At 37.2% G+C, this 27,477-nt stretch overlaps 1 protein-coding gene across 49 annotated transcripts in view; it reads right to left on the bottom strand.

Annotated features, from left to right (window-relative positions):
- ADD3 (adducin 3) overlaps positions 1-27,477 on the bottom strand; it is a 129,572-nt gene that overhangs the window by 32,465 nt on the left and 69,630 nt on the right. For 19 of the 49 annotated variants that reach the window (XM_042238807.2, XM_060404435.1, XM_012102903.5 and 16 more), the window contains one exon: positions 13,125-13,170. The exons of 20 other annotated variants lie outside the window; for them this stretch is intronic. The gene's annotated coding sequence lies outside the window, so the exon portion shown is untranslated. Of the gene's footprint in view, positions 1-13,124; positions 13,171-14,809; positions 26,690-27,477 lie in introns of those variants that run through there. 10 more of the 49 variants (XM_060404431.1, XM_060404419.1, XM_060404444.1 and 7 more) reach the window with 4 other exon arrangements.

Raw genomic sequence — 27,477 nt, 5'->3', positions numbered from 1 at the left:
TTGGGAATTAACAAGAAGGATATAGAAATAAAGAATAAGGGCAGTAGTTTGTCATTCAGGTGCTCTTCTATACCTAGATGCTCAACAGTAAAAGCTTTACACAGATTTTTAAGCCAATCATAAGCAACAACTGATTATCTGCAATTTTACAGACTATGGACAGAACTGCTAGTTCAAGCCTGGAAAAAACCTAGGATCCACAAGATTATCTGAAATAAACAGAAGTCAGAAAAAAAAAGAGAGAGAGAGAGAGAAGCTCTCAGCATCATATACAACAACCAAGACATGGAAACAACCTCAGTGTCCATCCAGAGAGACGGATGGACAGAGAAAATGTGACGCGCACACACACACACACAATGAAATTACTCAGCCATTAAAAAGAAGGCAATTCTGCCACCTGCAACAACATGGATGGGCCTTTATGGCCTTATGCTAAGTGAAACAAGTCAGATAAAGACAAATATGATATGATCTCACTTACAGGAAGAATTGAAAAACATCAGACTTACACGGAGTAGAATGGTGGTTGCCAGGGGCTGAGGGGCGGGGGAAATGGGGAAGTACAGGTCAAAGTACAACACTCAGTTGTACATAAAAACAAAGTACAAACATTCAGTTATAAGTTCCAGGGATCTAAGGTACAGGAGGATGACTGTAGTTAACAATACCAGATAATATATTCAAAAACTGCTATGAAAGTACAACTTTAATGCTTTCACCATAACAGCAACAACAACAAGGTAAGTATGTGAGGTAAGACTGCTGTTAACTTACCATATTATGGCAAGTATTTCACTATACATGTATCAAATCATCACACTGTACACCTTAAACACATACAACGTACTGTCAATTATATTTCAGTTATAGTTACCCACAGGACACGTGTCACCAAATACCTTTCTGGAAGATTATGATACCAATGTTAAAGACTAAATAATTTTCACTCAACCTAATAAATTTTGCTCATATTAATACAAAATTAAGTGATTTCTATGCTTAGAGAGAACTCCTAAATTAGTCTGAAATAATGATAAACAGGCCACAGTTAAATAACCTGCTATAGATAAGTATATGTCAGGTCCTTCTTTCCTTCAGCAAGCATCTACCGAGCATCTACTATGTTCCAGGCCTTACAGAGGTATTGGTGGACTGTTGAATCAAATCCTCTGAGAGCTCTGAGAGTAGTTCAGAGGTTTCTATAACCCAGTGAAAAGGATTCTACCCAGAATAAGGGGAAGCTTCCTAGAGAACATAACATGTTCTTCACATTAAGGAGGCTACAAGCCCAGGCAAACAGCAACGTGTCAGGGAATAAAGTTAGCAATGGAATAAACAGCGCATCTTACAGAAGCAATTGTTTAAAAATTTGGTTAAAAACCATTCCTACAGATAAATTAAACCATTTAACATCGATTATTTTTATAATAAAAACTTGCATGACTTGAAGAAACAGGTGAATTTCATGCTTGCTTAGAAAGCAATGCAAACTTACAAACTAATAAAGCAAGCAAAGAAGTGATTCCCACCATTTCTCAGCACTTTGTACACAGTATGAAGTGAAAAAAAAGGGTTCCACAGTGAAAACTTTGTAGAAGTCAGTTCAGTTCAGTTGCTCAGTCATGTCCGACTCTTTGTGACCCTATGAACTGCAGCACACCAGGCCTCCCTGTTCATCACCAACTCCCAGAGTCCACCCAAACCCATTAGTAATCATTACCTCTTAATGCATATACTCTATTCTCCTTCACTAAAAAGTTGACCCAGAAGTTTTCTCATAGTATTTTGTAACAAAGTTCAATGGTTTCACTAAGACTAGGAAATCAAGCGCATGTAACCGCATGTTAAAATATTCTTTACTGGGAGCTGGGGAATAAAGTAGTCTAAGGAAAATAACAATAATAATAGGCATTCAAAGACAACAGTTAAGTTGTCTTCTTTAAATAAAAGTTTTCTCCTCAAGCCAGTTTTAGGTGTAAGATTTTAGGTCCTTGAACTTAAAAAAAAAAAAAAAAAACACACATAACAATTTATAAGCAGCATGTGTAAAATGGCCCCAGTGTTATGAATCTGAAGCTGATTTTTCTCAATTTGTTTTTCAAGTTCCTGAGTCAGAAATGTCACAGAAAATACAGGTGAGTCCACTCAAACTGGGTGTGAACACTTTTCCACACCTTTATGTCAATCTTGCCTGACTAGAGCCTATATTCCGTTCTACCAAGAGTTATCTTTCTTAAAGTCCATCTTTTAATTTGATCTGATTATGTCTATCTTTCTTAGAACCTTGAATGGCTTCCTGTCATCCATGGGATAAAACTCTTTATGGCTTACTTGTTTTATCTTTCCCTCATCACTTCTGTTTCTTTCATAGAAAATACAATCTCTTTGTCTGTAACAGAAATATCCAAGCCTAAACTTTCAAAAATATAAAGAAAACCCCAGTAAAACCCACCAAACTATTCTTACAGGCTCGCATTACAAATTCTTTTGCTTTTCTTCAAAATTAATGTGTACATACAGAAACTCTAGGGATAGGGATTCTCCGAAAACTTTAAAATAATTGTTTAAAATGGTCCTTGCAAGACAGCCTTTTCAAAAAATAGTGAAGAAACTGTACATCCATAGGCAAAGGAAGAAAAAGAAAAAGAAAACCTCAACCTGAGTCTTGTTGTTCAGTCGCTCAGTCTTGTCCGACTTCTTTGCAAGTCCATGAACTGCAGCACACCAGGCTTCTCTGTCCTTCACTATCTCCCTGAATTTGTTGAAACTCATGTCCATTCAGTCAGTGATGTCATTCAACCATCTCATCCTCTGTCGCCCTCTTCTCCTCTTGCCCTCAGTCTTTCCCAGCATCAGGATCTTTTCTAATGAGTCGGCTCCTCGCTCATTAGGAGTGAGGTGACCAAAGTACTGGAGCTTCAGCTTCCAGTGAATATTTGAGGGTTGATTTCCTTTAGGATTGACTGGTTTGATCTCCTTACCATCCAAGGGACTTTCAAGAGACTTCTCCAGCACCACAGTTTGAAAGCATCAATTCTTTGTTGTTCAGCCTTCTTTATGGTCCAACTCTCACATCCATGCCTGACTACTAGAAAAACCATAGCTTTGACTGTACGGACCTTTGTGGGCAAAGTAATGTGTCTGCTTTTTTTGCTTTTTTCTATGTTTCTGCTTTTGAATATACTGTCTAGGTTTGTCATAGCTTTTCTTCCAAGGAGCAACCTATGTCTTATACCTTATTAAAAAATTAACTCACTTCTAAGAATCTACTCAAAAGAACTGAAGACAGGTATTCAAATAAAAACTTGTGCATGAACTGTTCAAAGCTGTATTACTCACAATAGCCAAAAGGTGAAAACACTCCAAATGTCCATCAACTGATGAATGGATAAACAATAACTATAGTGTAGCCACATAATGGAATATTTATCCATAAAAGTAATGAAGTATTGATACATCTACAATATGAATGAACCTCAAAAACATTAGCTAAGTGAAAGAAGCCAGACACAAAAGACCACACGTTATACAATTTCACTTATAGTCAAGTCCGACTCTTAGCGACCCCATGGTCTGCAGCCCACCAGGCTCCTCCGTCCATGGGATTTTCCAGGCAAAAGTACTGGAGTGGGGTGCCATTGCCTTCTCTGTATATGAAATATACAGAATGGGCAAATTCATGGTACGGAAAGCAGACTGATGACTGGCAGGGGTGGGAGTCGGGGAAGAAATGGGGAGTGACTGCTTAATGGGTACTGGGTTTCTGTTTGAGATGATGAAAAAGTTCTGGATCTAGATAGTGGGGATGGCTGTACAGTATTACGAATGTACTTAGTGCCACTGAATTATACACTTTGAATGGAAGATTTTATGTTATATATATTTTACCATGATAAAAAATTAACTCAAAACAGAAACTATAAATCATTTAGGAAAAAAATCTTTAGGATCTAAGCCCAGGCAGTGTTCACAGATTTGACACCAAAACATGATCCATGAGAGGAAAACTGACAAATTGAGCTTCCCCTCAATTTTAAATATTTATCTGCAGAAGACACTGTTAAGAAGATGAAAAGAAAAGCTATAGGCCATGACAAAATATTTGCAAACCACACATCTGACAAAGGACTAGAATGTATAATATATAACAAACTCTCAAAACTCAGAAGTAAAAAGAAATCAAACAATTAGAAAATGGGAAAAAAGACACTGAAAAGGACATGTGGTAGAAAAGCACATGAAAAGATGTTTAACATCATCAGTTATTATTGGTAGTTGACCACATAAAGGACTGAGTGGGATATGTGTGCTCAGTCATGTCCAACTCTTCTGCGACCCCATGGACTGCAGCCTGCCAGGCTCTTCTGTTGTGGGATTTCTCAGGCAATAATACCAGAGTGGGTTGCCATTTCCTTCTCCAGGGGACCTTCCAGACTCACGGACTGAACCTGTGTCTCCTACATTGGCAGGCAGACTCTTTACCACTGAGCCACCTGAAAAGCCAGTAGTTATTAGGGAAACACAAATTAAAATCACAAGGTATTACTATACAGGTCCTGGTCCCAGAAAGGCTAAAACAAACAAAAAATAATGATAATCTTAAATGCTGGGGAGGGTACAGGGAAACTGGATCCCTTGCACCCTGCTAGTGGGAACATAAAATGGTAAGCAATTTCAGCAAATGTTTGACGTTTTAAAAAACAGAACATGCAACTAAAAAATGATTCAACAATTGATCTCCTGGTCATTTAATTTTTTAAAAAAAAGGAGAACATAAGTTCACACAATGTCACAATCTGTATACAAATGTTCACAGTAGTTTTAGTTGTGTAACAATCAAAGACTAGAAATAATCTAGATATCCTTCAACATGTAAATGATGAAACATGTGGTATATTCATACTAGAAAATATTACACACGTTAATAAAATGGAATGAATTACTGATACACATAATAGCCTGAATAAATCTCTAGTGAATCACAATTGAGCTAAAAAAAAGCCAATTCCAAAAGATTACATACAGCATGATTTCATTTATATAATATTCTTTGAATGACAAAATTATAGGAGTGGGGGATAGATTCGTGGTCGCCAGGAGTGGGGAAGGTGTATGCTCTGGAGGCAGAGAGGAGTACAGAGGAGGAAGGAAGGCATGCAGGGTTATAAAAGGAGAGATCTTTGTGGTGATGGAACTCTTTTCTGTCCTGACTATGGTGGTGGATACATGAACATACACATGAGATAATACTGCACAGAACTAAACTCACAAACACACATACAAAAGATTTACAAGCAAAACTGAAAATCTGAATAAGACGAGTAGATTACCACAATGTCAATATCCTGACTGTGATATTACACTATGGTTTTATAAGATGTCACCATTGAGGGAAAGTAAATGAAGGGTGGGGCTTCCATTGGCTCAGAAGGTAAAGAATCTGCCTGCAATGCAGGAAATCCTGCATTCAATCCCTGGGTCAGGAAGATCCCCTGGAAAAGGGAATGTCTACCCACTGCAGTATTACTGCCTGGAGAATTCCGTGGACAGAGGAGCCCAGAGTTGGACATGACTGAGCAATTAATACTACTTCAAGATGAAGGGTACACAGGGTCTCTGTATTAATTCTTATAATTGCATGTGAATCTATGATTATCTCAAACTTTGAAAATTTAAGTTTAAAAAGGCCATTCCATAATGATGGAAAAAGTCAAATTGCTAGTTTCTATTCCACGTAAAAATGTAATCAACTCTACAGCAGAATAAACCTTACATTGTAGTCACTTTTTGGATATTTTCCGTACCAGAATGTATTTTTAAAGCAGTTCTGTCAATACAACTAAACTGAATATGAATAAAAATGCATACATTCCATTAGCATCAACTGGTCACTGAAAAATACTTCTCATGATGATTAGAGTAAGTTTGGAATTTATTATCTGGCCACATAGTAATTTACTCAAATTAAGGTCAGTCAGAATATGAAGCCCCTGGCAGAAAATAAAATATTGTAAAAAGCATTTAATGGATACTGTTCAGATTTCACTACTAGTCTTTATAAACCAGGGGACATAGCAAGTGGAAATACTGACTCAACTGTTGGTTCTGTTAAGGAAATGTAAAAAATCTTGCTGTGGTCAGATCAATTTAATATTATTGTTTTCTATGAGAAATAAAATCATTGAGAAGTAGCTCATTTCAGGTCCAAGAGCTAGCAAGTGGTAGATCAGGGATTTAAATCTACTTTGTTGATTCAGTTCAGTCGCTCAGTTGTGTCCAACTCTTTGCGATCCTATGGACTGCAGCATGCCAGGCTTCCTTGTCCATCATCAACTCCTGGAGTTTACTCAAACTCAAGTCCATTGAGTTGGTGATGCCACCCAACCATCTCATCCTTGGTAGTCTCCTTCTCCCACCTTCAATCTTTCCCAGCATCAGAGTCTTTTCAGATGAGTTTGTTTTTCGCATCAGGTGGCCAAAGTATTGGAGTTTTAGCTTCAGCATCAGTCCTTCCAATGAATATTCAGGACTGATTTCCTTCAGGATGGACTGGTTGGATCTCCTTGCAGTACAAGGGACTCTCAAGAGTCTTCTCCAACACCACAGTTCAAAAGCATCAATTCTTCAGCGTCAGCCTTCTTTATAGTCCAACTCTCACATCTATACATGACTATTGGAAAAGCCATAGCCTTGACTAGGACCTTTGTTGGCAAAGTAATGTCTCTGCTTTTTAAGAAGCTGTCTAGGTTGGTTATAACTTTTGTTCCAAGGAGTAAGCGTCTTTTAATTTCATGGCTGCAGTCACCATCTGTGGTGATTCTGGAGCTCCAAAAAATAGTCTGTCACTGTTTTCACTGTTTCCCTATTTATTTGCCATGAAGTGATGGAACCAGATGCCATGATCTTCGTTTTCTGAATGTTGAGCTTTAAGCCAACTTTTTCACTCTCCTCTTTCACTTTCATCAAGAGGCTCTTTAGCTCTTTTTTACTTTCTGCCATAAGGGTGGTGTCATCTGCATATCTGAGGTTATTTCTCCTGGCAATCTTGATTCCAGCTTGTGCTTCATCCAGTCCAGGACTTCTCATGATGTACTCTGCATATAAGTTAAATAAGCAGAGTGACAATATACAGCATTGATATATTCTTTTCTGGATTTGGAACCAGTCTGTTCCATGTCCAGTTTTAACTGTTGTTTCTTGACTTGCATATAGATTTTTCAGGAGGCAGGTCAGGTGGTCTGGTATCCCCATCTCTTTCAGAATTTTCCAGAGTTTGTTGTGATCCACACAGTCAAAGGCTTTGGCATAGTCAATAATGCAGATGTTTTTCTGGAACTCTATTGCTGTTTTGATGATCCAACGGATGTTGGCAATTTGATCTCTGGTTCCTCTGCCTTTTCTAAAACCAGCTTGAACATCTGGAAGTTCACAGTTCATATACTGTTGAAGCCTGGCTTGGAGAATTTTGAGCATTACTTTGCTAGTGTGTGAGATGAGTGCAATTGTGCAGTAGTTCGAGTATTCTTTGGCATTGCCTTTCTTTGGGATTGGAATGAAAACTGACCTTTTCTAGTCCTGTGGCCACTGCTGAGTTTTCCAAATTTGCTGGCATATTGAGTGCAGCACTTTCACAGCATCATCTTTTAGGATTTGAAATAGCTCAACTGGAATGCCATCACCTCCACTAGATTTGTTCTATGTGATGCTTCCTAAGGCACTTGACTTCACATTCTAGGATGTCTGTTTGTTGATTGGAGAAGATTAACGCCCACAGTCTTAATCACAAGTCAGATTCAGGCAGGGGTAACTAGTAGTTTCTTTTCAAATGCTAATTCAAGCCACTATTCAGTGGCACTGAGGGGTTGAAAAGATTTTACTCAGGTCCCAGAAGAAAAAATATTAATACCAGAATTGCCATGGCTTAGAAGAGAGTCAGCATCTTCACCATATGGAGCCCTAAGGAAGCATGTTTAAAGGGAAGTAAGCAGTAGATTCTAGTTTCTGTTAACCCTGAACAACTAATTCTAAGCATAAAGATTTCTGCTACTGGGTGATATTCAAAACAACTCAGTTCTAGGACTCCTTCTCTTTAAAATTAACCAATCCTATTACACAGTCATGTTTTCTACCGCCTCAGAACAATATGACAGCACAAACCAGTTTGAACTCCACTGGCGGGAAAAACAGTCTTTCAACAATGTTCTTTGAATTGAAAATGAGGCAGAAAACAGATTTTAAAAAATATTATAAAACAACACTATGGGTTTTCCTCTGGATATGCAGATTAGAAACAAGATATCAAACATAAAGTTCTAGCTTTAAAAATCTCATCCAAATATTTATGCAGTAACTATCTAGTGTGTATGTTGAAAGAACAGTAGGTTCAAGACACAATTAGATGAAACATTTTGGAATGATGGCTTTTGAACTTTTAAAAAATGGCAATCTACAATAAGAAATATATTTTATATTGTAATCACATACAAATACATGAGATGTATAACTGAAACAAATTCAGGACATGATGCTAATACTTTCCCTTACTATGTGGTATATTCTGATATTTTCTATCTTAATCTCTTCCTTTAAAAAAATGCTGGTCAAATTTACTCATGATCTACTATTAAGCTGTAATCTACAGTTTGAAAAACACTGCCCTAGGCACTCTAAGTCATGGTTGGATAAGAAATAGAAAGGAAAAGAGTGTGTGTGAGAGAGAGGAGGGAGGGAGATGGGGGATGAATATGTGCTAGAGAGATGGAAGGGAATAAGAAGTGATTCCTTGATTTTTTTAAACAATAATATTTATGGCAGATTATGGAAATGAGATACTAGTGCTTTGAGGGATAACTAAATTTTCCTGCATTTGAACACTTAGAAATTATTGTCCCTGTTATTTAATAACAGGGGTTTTTTTCCTTCATTTTTTCTTGACTCACAGCTACTTCCACTTCACTTTTTGAGATCTCTCTGCTTATGTTTGTAGTCCCCACAAGGACAGAGTACTCCACAGCAGCGGCTGAACTGAATTATTTTACTATATCACAACTCCTTCCAAATCAATCTGGTTTGTGTTACTTCTAGGCTGGGAACAGTAAAAACAATACTATGAAAAGTTATTACTTATGAAAAGTCTTTCCAAACTTGAAATTCTTGGTGCTTTTAACAGCTTTCTCCAGAATATAAGCAAAAAGATGGGTGTACTTTTCAAGTACCAGGCCCATTGTTTTGTATTTAAAACAATCAAATATATGCCAAGACTTCAAAGCAGCATATTTGGTTAACAACAACAATAACAAATGCTGGTTTATTTAGTTTTTCTTGATGAAAGTTACTATAAAATTGTGAACGTATTTAAAGTTCTAGAAAACAACTTAAGACTTTGCATAAACTATGACAAGCCACATCAGATCCACCAGTGAAGTTTTTATTCATTTTACACTGTAAAATACATGAACTACTTTCACTGCTAGCCAAAATTTTATACACAAATGACATGGAAATTGATAGATATGGAAAACTGAACTAGAAGTAGATAAAAGCCAAGAAAAAAAAAAGCTATTGAGTGGCACTGAGTAATAGATGGCACTTTCTAAATGCCCAAATGGAAGAAGATTTAATTAGCCCATGAAGCATTGTGATCTTATTGCTATAATGGCTACTGATTCTGAGAGCTCTCTTGGAGTATTTCAGACTAGAATCAAGGAACACATTTTATTGATAAGAGGAAACTACATGCAGAAGTGATGAGCAATTTTTCTAAAGCTATAGTGCGGGAAGTATCAGATATTGCTATAAAATTATACTAACATTAGTAATACTAATTTATTAGTATTACCATATCACTCACAGATAGCCCCGTTGTCAAAATTTATGCCTCAAATGAAATATAAGAAAAAAACAAGGCCCACCATACACAAGTATTTTATAAATAGTATTGACTGAGAGGAATAGGCTATAAGGAAAGCCTAAAAATCCTAGTGCTTGTAAATAGACTTAATGTTATGATTGCCTGTCTAGCATGCACAGGAAAGCAGATGCACAAATGGGGTAGCTGCACAGTGGTGCTCTGCATGACTGAAACGACCTAACACATTTTCTTTAAGTAACTAGACTTTTAAAAATTAAGAAGTATCACTAACGTATTACTAGGAAATTAAGGATCTGTCTTTTTCACTTTAATTCTTTACAGGCTTTGAAGGAAAAATTAAGAGAACAGCCAGTCCAAATCTCTAGTTTTCTAGATTAGATAACTAATGAACGAGGTCTTCATTCAGAGAAATGCCCAAGATTATACACTTAACACCATCAGGGTGATCTAAGTTCTCCTAGCTCTTTTGCAACACAATATTGCTTCCTCATTAGTTGGCCTTCTTTTCTATCAGTTCTCAGCAACCCAGATAAATAAGATACATAAGAACAAGGAGTATTAGGAGATGGGCAGACCAAAAAATTTAATAAGATAGGCAAAGATGAGTAGTATCATAAAATATCACAGAACATTCCATACAATTTTGATTTTCAAAGAAAGAACTAATTAATACATGCGGGGTAAGGTCCTTAAACTGGCTCAAGTCTGTATGAAAACTCCACCACCTGGGCAATGATCAGACAACTGTTATGTCTTAATTAGAATTATCAGAATGACATCGACTGTGCCCTGGGTTAACAATAAATTATGTTCAGGTTTACATTTGTATCTCTAAAGTTAATTTAACATCACTTGAAAAAGATTTGAGGGTCTGTGTTCAGTTCAGTTCAGTCGCTCAGTCCTGTCCAACTTTTTGCGATCCCAGGGAGTGCAGCATGGCCTCCCTGTCCATCACCAACTCCCAGAATTTACTTAAACTCATGTCCACTGAGTCAGTGATGCCATCCAACCATCTCATCTGATGTATAATGAAACAAATCCACCCTCGGAAAAAAATTATGTTGGCAGTAATTTCATTGTATAGAGTAAAAAAAAACCCCTGAGATTTAGCAATTTGTCTTGGACTACCAAACAAGGAATTAACTCACAGTTATAGATCTTAATTAGGTGTGGAACAGTGAACCAAAAAAGATGGAACAGCTCAAAGGGCTTTATTTCCTAGAAGTATATACAGCTATTACAAACTTAATTACTGTCTTTCTTTACTGGGCACCTGAAAATATATTCTAGAATTACAATACTCAGCTTCAAAACAAAAATGATAAATATTCTCAAAGTAGTAAAGTAAAAAAGTCTTGTATGGCTACCAAACTGGTATAAATCTAATTTAATTTTCTGTGGCCTATTGCCAGAATCCTAAAATTGACCCAAATCATTCTTAAATTTCTGAATCCTTTTTCTGTTCTTCTGAAATAACTTCTATTGCTATTGTTTAGTCACTGAGTTGTGTCCAACTCCTTTGAGACTCCATGAACTGTAGCCTGCCAGGCTCCTCTGTCCACAGGGTTTTCCAGGCAAGAATACTGGTGTGGGTTTCCATTCCCTTCTCCAGGGGATCTTCCTGACCCAGGGACTGAATTGGTGTCTCCTGCATTGGCAGGAGGATTCTTCATCAGTGAGCCACCTGGGAAACCTTACTTCTGTTGAGTATCAGTTCAGTTGCTCAGTCGTGTCTGACTCTTTGCGACCCCATGAATCGCAGCATGCCAGGCCTCCCTGTCCATCACCAGCTCCCGGAGTTCACTCAGATTCACATTCATCGAGCTGTTGAGTATACCTTTAATATAAAACTATAAACTCTAATGGCTCAGATGTTAAAGCGTCTGCCTCCAATGTGAGAGACTTGGGTTCGATCCCTGGGTTGGGAAGATCCCCTGGAGAAGGAAATGGTAACCCACTCCAGTATTCTTGCCTGGAGAATCCCATGGACAGAGAAGCCTGGTAGGCTACAGTCCACGGGGTCGCAAAGAGTTGGACATGACTGAGCGACTTCACTTTCACTTTTCACTTTCATAAACTCTTAAGCTTCAACACAAAAGTCTAGGAATCTACAGGTGATCAGCAAAAGATACTATTGATTTGAGCCTGAGTTAAAAATCCAACTTAACTCAAAAAACTAAAACAGAATACCATATGATCCAGCAATTCCAATTCTGGGTATATATCCAGAAAAAACAAAACACTAATTGAAAAGATACATGCACTCCAATGTTCACAAAGCAGCACTATTTATACACACAAGATTCAGAAGCAACCCAAGTGCCAGACAAATGAATAAAGAAGATGTGGTGCATATATATACAATGAAATATTACTCAGGCACGAGAAAAAAAATAATTCTACCATTTGCAGCAATATGGATGGATCTAGAGAATATCATGCTTAGTGAAATAAGTCAGAGAAAGACAACTATTGTACAACATCACTTATACATGCAACCTAAAGAAAAAAGTACATGCAAAACAGACAGACTCATACACGTAGAAAACACACCAGTGGTTACCAAAGAGGGAGAGAGGAGGAGGGGAGCAAATCAGGGGCGTGGAGTTAAGAGATGACAATCTACTGTGTATAAAACAGACAAACAACAAGGATATATTGTACAGCACAGGAAATTTTAGTCATATCTTATAATAACTTTTAGTGAAGTATAATCTGTAAAAATAGGGAATCACTATGCTGCATACCTGAAATTAGCATTGTAAATTAACTGCGTCAATTTAAAAAAATCTATCTTAAAGTCAAGGAAAACAATGCCAACAATAATAAAACAAACTAATAACAGTAACAACAACCCTTCACGTTTCTAAGGGTCTTGTACTTAATGAAAACTGACAGCTGGCTCAGCATACATTAAAAAAAAAACAACAAAAGAAAGGTATCAATTGGAGAGCACAGCTATGGGAGTGTTTTGGCTTCAAACTGTTTTATAAATAAATGTAATACTTCTAATTAAGATAAACTATTTTAGCAAACATGAAACATACATCCTGTGTTTGAATAACTGGAACACAGTAGTAGTTCTATATAACCATAATACATGTTGTTCAAGTAGGTCCTTGCTGGGTTATACTGAGCAGGGTGATTCAAAGACTAAAGACATTCACTGTTGGACAAACAAAATGAATCTACTTTCTTTCTCACTAAGGTATTAACAGTTGATGAAGAATATTTCATTGATTAACATTACCTGTTTCAAGGAACAGTGACCTGGTCGTCTGTATTTAGAGTAGGGGCTGTGGAAAAGAGAGAAAGTCACTTGCTTAGACATTGCTAGGACTGGAAAAAATGTTCATCACTAAACTGAAAAAAACCTCATTATAAATAGGTCAAATTGACCAGTTCTAATGGGCATGCAAGGGACAGAGTTACAAACTTGAAGACATGAACCAAAAGTTCAAAAGAAGTGTAATTTCTTGAAGCCTAAACTTAAATCACTTTTTAGGCTTAGCTCAAATTGCTCCCAACATGAATCATTTGAAAAAACAAATATAAAACTGATTTAAAAAATATATATATATACATATACATATATATATATATATATATATATATTCCTGTAAAATGATGAGTAAAACAACCAGAGAGAGAGGAACTCTCTCAAGTATCTTACAGAATTCAAAAACACATGGCCTCGGTGCCTATACCCTCCTTTCTACAAAATATGATGAACGTTTTGTATCTATCCCTTCAGTCATCATTTGTCTTCAACATGAAGTGTATTTGGAAATGGTTAGGAAAAAACTAAAAGGTAGATTTTTTTTTTTTCCCTAAGAGAAAGTTGACAGAGACTAGTGGATTGATTACTCAAATGTGCCTCTAAGACATTTAGTTTCTGTTATTAAGTCCCCTGGTATCAGTGAAAATTTTTAAAGTGAGATCCAGGAAACTATCCAAAACCTGACAGCTCATGATAAATGAGAGGTTTTAAAAAGTGGAATCACTGGAGATTATGATTTTTAAAGAAAGAGGCACTGCTCTCAGTTTCTGGAGATACCTTAAACCTCTGGCTCTACTATTTAGTCCTGGAAAAAAGCTTTAAAAAAAAATTTATTCGTGCAGCACTGAGCTTGAAAAATTTAAAGTTGCCACTTTTGACATTTTCTTGAGAGGAATGTTTGAGGAAAATTCACTCTTACCTATTTTTGCATATCTCCTCTGAAACCTCAGGAAAAATTTTCCAAAGTGAGTATCAGAATACAAGTTATATATAAAACTTAACTCCCTCAAATTCCAACCTTATATATACCTTTTTTTTAAAAAAAATTCTGAACTCAAGAAATTCTAGCTCCTCATTCTGAAGAAATGCAAATGGTCCTACAAAAGTTCATTACAGTATTAAAAACAAGTTGAATTTGCAAAATAAAACATTCACCCAAAAGGCTGATCTAGAAAACTGAGTTGTTACTGTAGATGGTGCTTCTAATGTTCACTCCTAATGTCATCATTGTGACCAGCAAAGATAGGAGGAAGGCTGATACAGAAAGTATGAGGCAAAGTTTCTTATTTTAAAAATTGAAAGGAAAATATACAGAAAATGTTAAAGAACCCAAGGTATGAGTTAGTTCCAAGAATTCATTTTGTTCTACTATTTCAGGTATCTCATTTCTGGATTTTATGATTATAAATTATAAAATACAGCTGTAAAAAGTCAATCCAAAAGCTGTAGGTAACTCAATACATAGTTCCTGCAAAGAAATCTGATTTGAAGAAGTTCCTCCCACCAGATTTTGGATGGTAAGTAGGATTTCAAGATCATCACAACCTCATCTGTTTTCTTTCTATGCAAAGTCCAAGACTGAGTCAGGAAAATGTAATTTATTAAGCACAGGTAATAGTGGGGCTTCCCAGGTGGCTCAGTGGTAAGGAACCCACCTGCCAATGCAGGAGATGCATTCGGTTCGATCGGGTTCAATCCCTGGGTCAAGAAGATTCCCCTGGAGGAGGAAACCCACAGCAGTATTCTTGCCTGGGAAATCCCATGGACAGGGGAGCCTGGTGAGCTGCAGTCCATGAGGTCGCAAAGAGTCAAACAAGACTGGAGTGACTGAACACACACACACACACACACACATACAAACTACTTGAAAATCATTTCCAAAAATACTGGTCATAACCTGTCATTCAGAACTCTGATAATGGTTTTAAGTGGAAGTCCATGAAAAGAGATGTTTATCAACCACAAAAAATTAAAAAAATTTTTTATATCTATTTTTGTGGACTATTATTTTCAAATGAATTATGCTTTAAATCTAAAATTTTTTACTACATACTGTACTGGGTTGAATAGTATCCCCTAAAATTCATATCATTACCTAAGACTGTGACTTTATTTGAAAATAAGGTCTTAATTTGTAATCAAATTAAAATGAGGTCATAAAGATTAGTGTCTTTATAAGAAAACACTGAGATGTGGACACAAAGACACACAAGGGAAAAAGCCATGTGACGATGGAGGCGCAGACTGAACTGAGGCAGCCACAAACCTAGGAACCCCAAGGACTGCCAGCAGCTACCAAAGGCTAGACGAGAGACACAAAACGGATCTTCCCTCAGAGCCACCGAAAGAAACCAACCCTGCTGACACCCTAATTTTGGACTTCAGGGCTCAAGAACTGTATGAGAATAAATTTCTCTTGTTTTCAGCTACTCATTTTGTGGTACTTTGTTATGGTAGCCCTAGGAAACTAACATACATACTGTTCCAATGGAATTTCCATCCCAATAACAGCTATTTTAGGAAGCATTTTACCATCACAACAGTGGGAGAGGATAGCACACCTTTGCAAAATCAAAGCCAGCTCTTTAGGAATGACAGAAATCAAAATAGCAAGCCAAATGACATCATTTGGTATAAGTAAGGGCAATGCAACATAAATGTCTTCCACGATGGCGTGATGTTCGCAAACTATCACAATGTTAGACCGAGAGACACCGATCCCAAGAAAATCTGAAGCAAAAAGATAAGAATGTTCCTGTTATATCAGATTCTGAACAGAAATTTCTTTGTAAAACTTCAGGAAGATGCACAATGAACATCAACCACAAGTGAAAGATGCAGTGGGCTCTACTGGTTCCATCACAGCTGAAACAGTTAAGGCAGTTATCAAGTTATAAAACATTTCAGTCTGATGGAATGTCTTTTCATTAAGCAAAAGTGAATTTAAAAAGGCACTCACTCACTTTTATCAGGTTTCCTGTCATGTGTACATACAAGCTGCATTTCTGCCCTTCTCCCCACAACAGGGATCACTAAACCCTAACCTGCAGATTCAGCCTCATGCCAGGCTCTGGGGGCCCACAGGATTACAAGAAACCTTAAGAAACTAGTTGAGCAGCTCAGCATCAGGTTAGACCTGCTGCTGCTGCTCCCACTCTTGATGTTTGACTTTCACTTTAGCAACACTTTTATCTGATGATTATTAATAATCAAACTCTGTTCTCTCCTAGCCATTCCACTCACTCGAAAATGAAAGTGTTAGTTGTTCAGCTGGGTCCAACTCTTTGCCTCCCCATAGACTGTAGCCCGCCAGGCTCCTCTGTCCATGGAATTCTCCAGGCAAGAATACTGGAGTGGCTTGCCATTCTCTTCTCCAAGGGATCTTCCTGACCCAGGGACTGAACCTGGGTTTACCTGCATTGCTGGCAGATCCTTTACCATTTGAACCACCAGGGAATCCCTTTCTTGCTTTTCTATCAGGTAACTCCAAAATACTTTCAAAAGTATTCGACCCTCTTTCCCAGATTTTAGTCTTAGACCCTTCTATCAGTTTCTACTGTTCCCTGAGGTAACCTAATAGCACAAATCTTGACTTTTAGCAGGGGACTGCTGAGGCCATGCAGACTTCCCCGGATTTAATTCCCATCCAGACTTCTACCAATGGCCACCCTTTCCAAATCACCCTGTTCCTATGCTCTGCCTACAGGCCAGGGTTTGAAACCTACTGTCCAACCTCCCTTACACCAACAATCTTACACCTGGGCTTTTTCCGACTGCCTGTTGTGAGGAATCTGTCCTATCCTCAAGGGTCTTGCCTGGATTCCAAATCTTTGTCAAGCATTCAGCCATTCCAACTCTGTTACTAACACCATCCTTCTTAGTAATTTAGCTTTTGCATTTTCCCATTAAACAAATCACACCAGAATTTTTAAAAACACAATTTTTGAATGTTTTTATGAGGAAAGAGGTAATGGCTAGCATCTTGTATTACCTAACATTGTTTTAAGAATGTGGCATGTTTTAACTCATTTAATCCTCGTAATAACCTTAGGCAGGCAGGTGCTATTACCACACTCAGTTTACAAACAAAGAAACAGCATATTGAAGTTACATGTCCAAGATCACACACCAATGTGCATGTAGCTATGATATAAATTCAAGCATATGGGCTCCAGAACCTACACTATGTTGCATCTTGACCTTCTACTATACCTGTCCCCATCACTAAACTTCAGGGTTTTCAGATTTTGAGTCATTTCAAATTTATACCTGGTAAAGCTCCTTTGGTAAATGTTTCCAACTCCTCCTCTATCTACTCAGCTCCAAATCCAAGTCCCCACCTCTAGTGTGAACTCTTTGATAAGATATATGTTTTCATAGATTGTATTTTCTTACACTCAAATTTACCAGAATGTAAAAGCATGAAGTATAGAGTGTGACTCTCAGGGATTTGATTATCAAGTCAATAATAAACAAGTAAAATCCCTCAGTCAATTAACTAAATTTTATCTTCTGCAAAGTGTAATCTAAAACTGTGACTGTGAGCTTTAGAAAGAGGTGAGGGGAGCCCTCTGGATCCTAATGTCTAGATTACATGCACTTCATTATTCCATCTAGAACTGCGTTAGACATATACTGCCACATAGGCTTGTAGGTTCATTTAAAGAGGTCTAGACTCTGACCTGGTATAAGATAAGACTCAGCCTTGAGAAGTAAGCCTAGTCAGTATTAGTAAGAATCCTGAAAATGTGTGTGCACACAGTTTGGTATTTTATGACAATTCATAGAAGAGAAAAAGAGATTGAGATTCACAGCTGGAAACAGAGTCTTAATAAAAAGTTTAAAAAGTAATGTTAAAGAAGGTCTAAAAAATCTAATGCCAAATTCAGGGGAAAAGAGAAAACCTTAAAACAACATCTTTAATTTATGGAGGCAAGCTTATTAAAAACAAGAGGCTGAAAAATACCTTTGTAAGGATAACAGAGAAACAACCAGCATTTATAAATCTAAATGACAACTCCTCCAAGAAATAAATACTGCTTTCCCTAACATTATCTAATTACAACCAAAAGAAGAGCATCTCTAGAATTTAAAGGTGTTAAGAGTATTATTACAAAAGTACTACCCCCTCATGTTCTCCATAAGAAGAAACAGGTCCCAGGAGAGACTGTGACTTGCCCAAGTCCCTCAATTTATCTGACTCAAGATTTTTTCACCTTATCTAGAGCAGCATATGATATAAAGAATGCTGATCACACGATCTCTCAATGTAAGAGAAGATTTAAATATGAACGACATTTTAAAAATTATTTTAACTAAAGGTTCTGGCAATAAACTAATTTTAAAAGTCACTTCAGTCCTGTCTGACTCTTGTCAATTTTAAAAGCTACTGTACATTAAATGTTAACTTTCATGAAAAAGAAAAATCACCTAGTGCCTCAAGCACCAGTTTCTTGAGTTTAAGGGGTTTGTAGGTATGTATCCAGGGTTAAAAACACACAAAACAGACTTTCTTGGTGTGTGCTTTCATAAGAATTTAGAGTCATTTATACCTTTTTTTAGATAATGAGAACACTTCTTTTTTAAACTTTCCAAGTAATTCACTAGGGAGAATATATTTTAAGACTCAGCTTTTTGTGCCCACTCATACATGCCTGAAGGGTCTACTTAAATTGCTCGCTATAATTTACATTCAAGCTTGGAGTAGGATTCTTGTTTTTCTGATGCTCACAAAGACTAGACTCACAGTTTAGTTCTATAGAGCCTATTTAGCTGGATTTAAAGCCTACTGTCAAATAAAAAGCAATCTTCATGGCGCTTAGTAACTTAAGTAGCTCTCCAGAGTTTGTAAATACTTTGTCTACTTTTTATCTCTACTGTCAGGGAATGGTTTTCCATAAAGTTGTAAAGTATTATTCTAAACATCTAAAAGGTAATACGGATACTACAATCCTTTGGGTTCACGGTTACATCTGAGTAACACAAAGTTACCTACCATAATTTTCCAAGCATACCATTTTCTTAGTCATTCCCTTAAGTTTTGCTTTTTTTTTTTTTTTTTTAAAGCATCCTGGAGTCCCATCTATAAAAAAGAAATTATTCAGAATCTGGCTTGGGGTTTCTAAAATTCAGGCTCTGAAAACAGGATGGAAAAAGCTTTAGGATCCCTCACAGATTTAGAGGAAAATGATGACTCTCCCAAACAAAAGCCATTTCCCTAACTGATGCTCTGATCACATTATTTCTCACACACTTGGAAAGTTTTCCCTGCTCATCTCCATCCAGTCAAATCTTAATCTACACCTTGCGGTCTATTAGAAAACCAGCTCCTTCCATGATGGCTTCCTCAGTCTCCTCCATCAGAATTAGCCTCCCTACTCCCCCTCAGTATTCCCAAAGCACTTTATCATAGTCTGTGTTGCTTTTGAATTGTTTATGTCTGTTTGATCCAGTAACTGGGCCAACATCTTTTTCCTTTCTTCACTGTCCACTTACATTTACTCAGTAAGGGTTTATTAAACTGAGTGAGGTGAGTAGGGCTACTGACTTATAATATCCCATTCTCCAGTAAACTAGGGCAGAGAATCTAGAGCAACTCTTGAAAACTGGGCGTATCACAGTTTGATCCGAATGGCCAGGCACCCAAGATGGCTGAGGTAATGAAATGTGTGGAACGTCTGTAGCAGAGTGAAAAGTAATCACAAAAAAATGTGAAAGTATAAAAAGAGCAATTTAAAAAAACCTATACTTAACCACTGTGTTCTGAGGCCAGATACAAATAATGCTACAAAATATCATCTTAATATAACCAAAAAAACTACTTATCCACTAATCCAGCTGTTAGATAAAGAGTATAAAGAGATATAAAGCACAGATAGGTCCTGCCCTTGAAGACTTTTTTAGTTTAACTGAGAATCAAAATTCTCTGTCGACTACATGGAAAGATACTGACGGTACAAGCAAGTTTATGACAAATGCCAAAGGAAAGATAAATAAAAATAAGATATCTAAGAGTTGAGATGAAGCATGTATGTAGTATTTGTATGATGGCATTTTATGTTTTTATGTCAGCATGAAACAAAGGCAATTTGAGGGGAAACAGGACACTGCCGTGGTGTTACTCTGCGTATGCTGTAGTACCGTTTTGTATGTTGTGTAAAACAAGAAGCAGTGAACAAAGCAAAAAGGTGATGTGTGCCTATGAGAAAAATTAATTGTACGGTATCATTTCAGTACATCCTGTTGTATATTTTAGTCTTGTTTCCTTTCTCTTCCATATTGATAAGAGGATGCGAACTGTACTGTTTCCTGCTAGTTACCCATATTAGAGAAGAAATTTAAAAAAAAGAGAGTACTAGAAGGAAACAGGAAAGAACACGTGAATTGCAATTGTCAAAAAAACAAAAACAAAACAAAAAACAAAAACCTAGCCTAGCTGGCCTTATTTGTGAAGCATAATTGCTTTTAGCATATGGAAGGTTTTTTTTTTTTCCCCACATTTTCTTTGTATAAAACTTGTATTAAATATCTTTTTTGATGATGGTATTTCTTTGTGACTGAGCCAATGGACTCACATGGTATGCTCTTTTGGGTTCCCCACCCCGTAATTTTTTCTGATTTGTCACCTTTTTTTAATTAAACTGTTTTGGAAAAATACAAAAGTAAATAAGATATCTAAGAGTTGTTGAGGACTGCTGATAAACAGAATTCTGGATCAAGACAGTAAGGGAAGGTTTCAGTGCGGAGGTAAGGTCTGAATTTCATGATGTATAAAGTGAGGCGGTTTGAAACAGATGACCTCCAGCCAACCTTCTAAATCTGAAATTTTATTGTAGTCTTATCACATAATTATAGTAGTGTCTTGATACTAACTCACCACCCCCTGAATGGAGTTTTCTTCTTAATCATTCATTATAAAAGTAACAGCTTTTGAAGGCTTGATATTTTGTGAGAGAACTTGAGTTGGAGGCTTTTTTCTTTATACCAGTTTCTTGGTATGGCTTCCAAAATTCAAAACAGGCTTTTAAATGGACATTTTTCATACCCTCAAAAACATAGCTGAAATAATTTATTCTTCTCTCTCTGCCGATAGGAAGTGCGCAGAGTAAACCTGCAAAAGTTCACCTCCGTTATTAAAGCACTTTTTTCTTCTTTGTTCTTTTTAACTGTCATGGCTTTTGTACCCAGCAGTTACTGACGGTCAAACATATTCTGAAGCCTGGCCAAAGTTTTTTTTTTTAGGGTAACACTCAAAACAAAGCAAATATTGGCTTAGTTATGACACTTGTTGTTCTAATACATTAATAGCCTATTGTCCACTGTGGTTGTCTCAACAAGATAATACATTGAAAAACAGCGTTTCCTGATAGGAAGTGAATTCCCACTGTGTGTCACAGGACCCTGGCCAAAAGCTGGGCTCCAAAGGAGAAAAAGCAGTCCCTTCTGGGATTTCATACATAACAGACCAGAGTAATGATTAGACTATTTCTCTCTTGTTTAAAAAGCTTTCTGCTTCAGCTCAAACGAAAATCTGCTTGACTGATTTTGCTATCCTGGGACTATTTTTCTACTACGATTTCAAATGTTTTAGACAAAGTTTGTTCAACATCCTGTAGGCAGAAGTATCCTGTATATTTCTAAACTCTGGAGAATTTCCTTAGTTGTAAATGCCACAATGGATGAAGTAACTTGACAAGGGTATTGCGATATGTCATCAAGACATGGTATAGCCAGTTTCTAGTTTCATACGAGCAACTGTTTAAGGCATTATAAAATACAAGGTACAATAAGTGCAACAATAGGCAAAAATGAGGGCTCAATTAATCCACGTATCACAAATGTGTTTCATTTAGAATTTGATTAGTGGGACACTGATGTCACCAGCAGACCCACACACAGAAGAGTAACTGACACTACCCTAAGAAGATATTAATACCCCTTATTAAATACCGGAAATATACTTTGTTTTCATCTATTTTCTCAAACTTGAAGAACTTTTTTTGCCCAGTTCTACTTACCAGTGGATACTGGAAAACTGCAACAATGGAAGAAATAACAGTTGTCATTTTAGTAGATTCTGGTGAACCTGTCTCTGTCACCTGGCATTCCCACTATTTAATGCAGTTCTTGGCTCCTAGAAGGTCCTCAATACATTTTGCTAAACTGAACTATGTCAAACAATTGACATGAAAACTAACACGGAATACTAGCATTATCTGGATAACAACCTCTCAGGTTTCAGGGAGGCACACTTACTCAAGGTATGTCAAGCTTTCTGCTAAGAAGCTAGGGTCACCAGCGCGCGCGCGTTCACACACACACACACGCACGCGCACACACACACACACTCCTCTACTTTCATGCCAAGAAAATGTCTTCTTATCTCCCTGTTGTAATGATATAAATCAAATGAAGACATTCTTATTCCATTTTGCTTTCAGGATAGCTGTCATTTGACAGAATTATAAGAACTATGAAATAGGCAATGCTAAACATCCTATTCGAAGAGTTGACTCATTGGAAAAGACCCTGATGCTGGGAGGGATTGGGGGCAGGAGGAGGAGACGACAGAGGATGAGATGGCTGGATGGCATCACCGACTTGATGTTTGGGTGAACTCTGGGAGTTGGTGATGGTCAGGGAGGCCTGGCGTGCTGCGATTCATGAGGTCACAAAGAGTCGGACACAACTGAGCAACTGGACTGAACTGAACTGAACTGAAACATCCTACAGATGATACAGCAAAAACTCCTGCTTCTGTTACTTTGTAACTTCGCTGTGTAACTAGATAACTCTGCTGGCAGGATGGGAGTGCACAGTTCACCTCTAAGGCTGCTTCCTCAGCACCAGATCAGAAAACTTCAGCTATGTCGAGCAACATCAATTTTAGCATTCAATGAAACAAGGAGATGGATTAGAGGGCTAGAATGTGAAAACAATTTAAACAAGCGGACTGAAGCCAAGTTTCAAAGCCCTTAGGATTAACTCTGAATGGCTGGATTCATTGAAAATTACAAAGATCCATTTTAAAAACAAACATCACCTCACTCAGAATCTTCTCCTCAAGTATTCAAAAGCTTGATAAAAAGATTTGCTTTTACTTCTGGAAAGGGTTTTATACTTCTGAAAGTGATTTTTCTTTTTTTAGAAAAGGAGAGTTTATGTAAAATACAGTATATTGTTCAACTTCCCTCTCTCTCTCTCTTTTTTTTTTTTTTTAACATTCTTATACTTAAATAGCTTAGAACATATGGCAGGTCAAACAAATTACAGACCACACAATATACACAAAAGATGATTTTAATTTAAATAACAGAAACTTCATACAATTTGGGTTCTAGAGCTTAAGCCAATATTAAAAAATACTATGTAACTATTAAAATTGGAAGGGACATTAAAACTTATCTGTTTCAATCTGTCATTTTATGGATGGTAAAACTGAAGATCAAGGGGGTTAAGTGACCTAGTTACAATCTTACACTCTAGTTACCAGACTTTGAACCCAGTGTTATTTCATTAATCTACTGAAAAATGACTCCCAGGGCAGTTTTAGGCATTCATGATAGTCGGGACAGTGGGGCCTACTTTGGTGTTCTACCCAGAGGAGCAACAGGTGGTGAGGGTCTTTTCCATTTCCACACAGCACTCTCACCCCTTTCCAATAGCACCTAGGTTCTAGGTTCTGTCCCAAAATGGAGGTAGGAGAGAAGACTGATAGACTAAGTATATCTGATAAGGGAGAAATGGAAATAATCCAGGTATCTATCAAAAGATGAATGCTTAAATAAATGATAGTATATCCATCCATACACTGAAGTACCATAAACCATTAAAAAGAATGAGGTAGATACACAATGGTTTATGTGCAATATAATTTTATTTGGATTTTTAAAAAAGATATCCACTCATATTCATAGAAATTTTCTGGAAACAATAGAGAAGAAAATACCCACCAGGGCACAGGGCTCAAACATCAGGGTGCGAAAGAGACATTCTGTCATGTGTCCTTTATACTGTCTCATCTTTTTTCATGTACATTTTTTAAGGTACAAAACTAATACTTTTTAGAAGGTAACTTCTATTGAGCCCTGGGAAAATTCTGAGGAAAAGAAAGATAGGGTCTATCAAGGCTAATTTGATACTCTGTATCAAATCTACATGACACACAATTTATTTCTCTGGAAAAGACTTTCTAACCCTTTTCATGTCACGGTATGTTAGTTTTCACTAATACAGTAGGCATAAATAAAATTTGTACAGCACACTGGAGGTAAAGAGGAAGGGATTTGATGGCAGCTATATAATAGGGCTAAGGGGGAAAAATTTTTTTTTCTATACTACATAATAATTACAAGAAAAAAATAAGAGAGTATGAGATATCACCTACTGACTTTCTGTAACTGTTCTAAATAAAATCTATCTAGAAAAGCTTTTAACTTCAATATTTAACAGCAAACTAGTTGCCAAGTTTTGCTATGGAGCAATGATAAAAGTCCAGGAGTAACTATATTCTCCTAGAGTTCAAAGGGACAGCAGAGGTCATCTAGTTCAGTGAATTGAAACACACTTTTTTTTAAGTGAATCAGAACAGAAAATACAGCAGTGTGTTTTTTGTGCTAAAAAAAAAAATTATTTTGGAGATTAAGTGGTATGTATGTTGTTCATGTATTGGGTCATGATACAGAATATATATATTTTTAAAAGACTGAAAGCCACTTACCCAAGGCTATAGAACTAATAACTGTCCACTGAGCAAGCTGCTGCTGCCGTTTAGTCACTGCAGCCCAGCTCTGTGCGACCCCATGGACTGCAGCCTGCCAGGCTCCTCTGTCCATGGGATTCTCCAGGCGAGAATACTGGAGTGGGTTGCCATGCCCTCCTTCAGGGGATCTTCCCAACCCAGGGACTGAACCCAGGTCTCCCGTATGGCAGGCAGATTCTTTACCATCTGAGCCACCAGGGAAGCCCACATTAAATATAGGCAACATTTAATAAAATGTCTACACAACACCTGTGGCAAGAGATTCACCAAGTTACAGCTTGAAAATTTGCTTTCTTGTTGAGGAGATGATTTATATATCTAATTTTACTCCTCAGATACTAAATAGCAAATTCCCCAAATTTCTGAACATACAGTTTATTTAAAGCAAAGCTTTAGTTCTAACGTCATTTGTAAGAATGTTTCTGGGTTAACATCTAAACATTTTTTTTTTACCAAATCTAATGCATTCCCTTTAGCATCTCTGGAATAGGCATGATTCTTTTACCAAGAGAATGAGAGTATTCTAAGCTGGAAAAGGTCTTAGAGAGCTAACCCAAATTCCTAATTTCACAGATAAACTAGTGTCCAAAGCAAAAGCCTCTTGGTTTCCAGGCTAGTGTTTCTTTCTATGATACCATGCTTTTACTTTATTCTTATATCCTTGTGATGTTAGAAAATAGCTAAACACATTACTACTACCAAAGAGTAGTAATTTAACCAAGAAGCAGCTGAAGCAGGAAATGCTAGGAAATCCAAGTCCAAAAAGGATGACACAATGTCACCCCTGCAAGCTATACAGAAAATCTGTTTCCAACACACAGCTTTAGATTTCAGCTAAGGCATATGATTCAACTTGCTTGTATCACATGGGTGTGTCTGCCCCACAAGGGGACACATTGAACCTGCAGGAGAGGAAGACAAGAGTGTAGACATCGCACAGCACAGTCTCTCTTCCATTGTGCCCTCGTAGGTCAGTGCATAGTTCAATACTCACAGGCATTTAAAACCCAACTCCAGACAGAACTCCAGTGTGAGAAAAAGGAAAGTTAGCCCCCATTTGCAAAGAATTATTGCTGAATGTGGCCCTCACTGAATAACAATAAATCTCCTATAGTTCAACTTACCGTTCACGTCACAAATGCTAGAAAGAACACAGAGGCACAGACAAGGCATGGAGCAGAACTTTGGGCTTCAGCCTTCCCCAACTCTTCTGACAAACACCCAATAGCAGGAGGACAAAGCATCATTATGACAGAAATAAAGGCTCTTTAGATGCTGCCTTTTTTTTAATTCAATGAACCCACTCTTACACACAAAGTTCACGCCATGATGTCTTGAAATACAGTATTGCCAGATTATGCTATTAATGAGTCCAATATATTCAGTGTAAAACACGACTTTAAGCATTTTACTCTTAATTAGCACATGAGAGACTATCAGTATTTTCCTTAAACAGTCAATGTCATCCCCCCAAACAATTAAGAACAATTCAGTAAACTGTTCGAGAGGGCCAAAAAGCAGACAAGTGAACTAAGAGGGAAAAATTTAGTTGATTGATAAAGCCACAGGCTCCTCCCCAAGAAGAACACTGCACCTTGGTAGCAACTGGCACAAAATTAGCCATCTATCTTATCTCTGCTTCCCCCTAAAGCTGTGAGCTCTCAGGATTACAATGGACAATTTTGTACTTACTTATTAAAAAGAATGGAAGCTGCTGTAATTTTCTTAAGCTGGGTTTTGTGTGGCAACTCTGATGCAACGCTGCCCTAAAAATGAACTTTGTTTTAAACAGTGAGATAGCCACACCGTGCGGTTAGAGCAAGGGTGGAGCCCACTCTAGGGGAAACAACACACCCAGACCGAACTCAGTGAGGGCAAACTGCACGTTAGTGTTGCCACAGCACTCTGCAGTGCCTCAGAGTCAAAATTAATTGGTTAACTGTCTTCAAAGAAATGGGAGAAAATGTAAGGTTTGTAGATCAGCTTTCCTGCCACAGAATGAAACACAGACATTGCTTTTTCGTGAAGCAAGTAAAGATAAAATGCAAGGTAGATCATGCAGCTCAGCCAACAGAATGTTAGGTGGAAGTGGATTACTATAAAGGAAGTCCAACCATGCCAACTTCTAAGTTTAGCAACAGCAGCTTCTGCATATCTCAAGGTGTCAGCAATACTGCTCTAGAACTTGACTTTGGCCTATTTGGCTAAGACAGGGGACCTGAACACGTTCAAGCATTACCTTTCCTTTTCTACCAATGCTCCAGTTCTCCTGGCAATGCAGAAACAAAAAAAGCATTTTCTTACCAACTAATTAGCAAGAGTTGCCATCAAAAACAAGGGATTTGATTTATGCTTCGATATGATATTGAAATAAATGCATAAAAAGGGAAATTATTGTTGATGAAAACCATTAATATGCACACTGGGCTTTTAAAAAAGTTGCAAGCACTCACTTTTTCAAATAACTCCATGCTTTAATTTTTTCTGATTTATTTCCAAATAAGATATTCAATAGGATGTATATATACTGTCTAAAAACCTTTAACAGTGCTTAAAATCTCA

This window comes from Ovis aries, chromosome 22 (genome assembly GCF_016772045.2).
Source record: "Ovis aries strain OAR_USU_Benz2616 breed Rambouillet chromosome 22, ARS-UI_Ramb_v3.0, whole genome shotgun sequence".
Lineage (NCBI taxonomy): Eukaryota > Metazoa > Chordata > Mammalia > Artiodactyla > Bovidae > Ovis > Ovis aries.
This window is presented reverse-complemented; position numbering and strand designations above follow the sequence as displayed.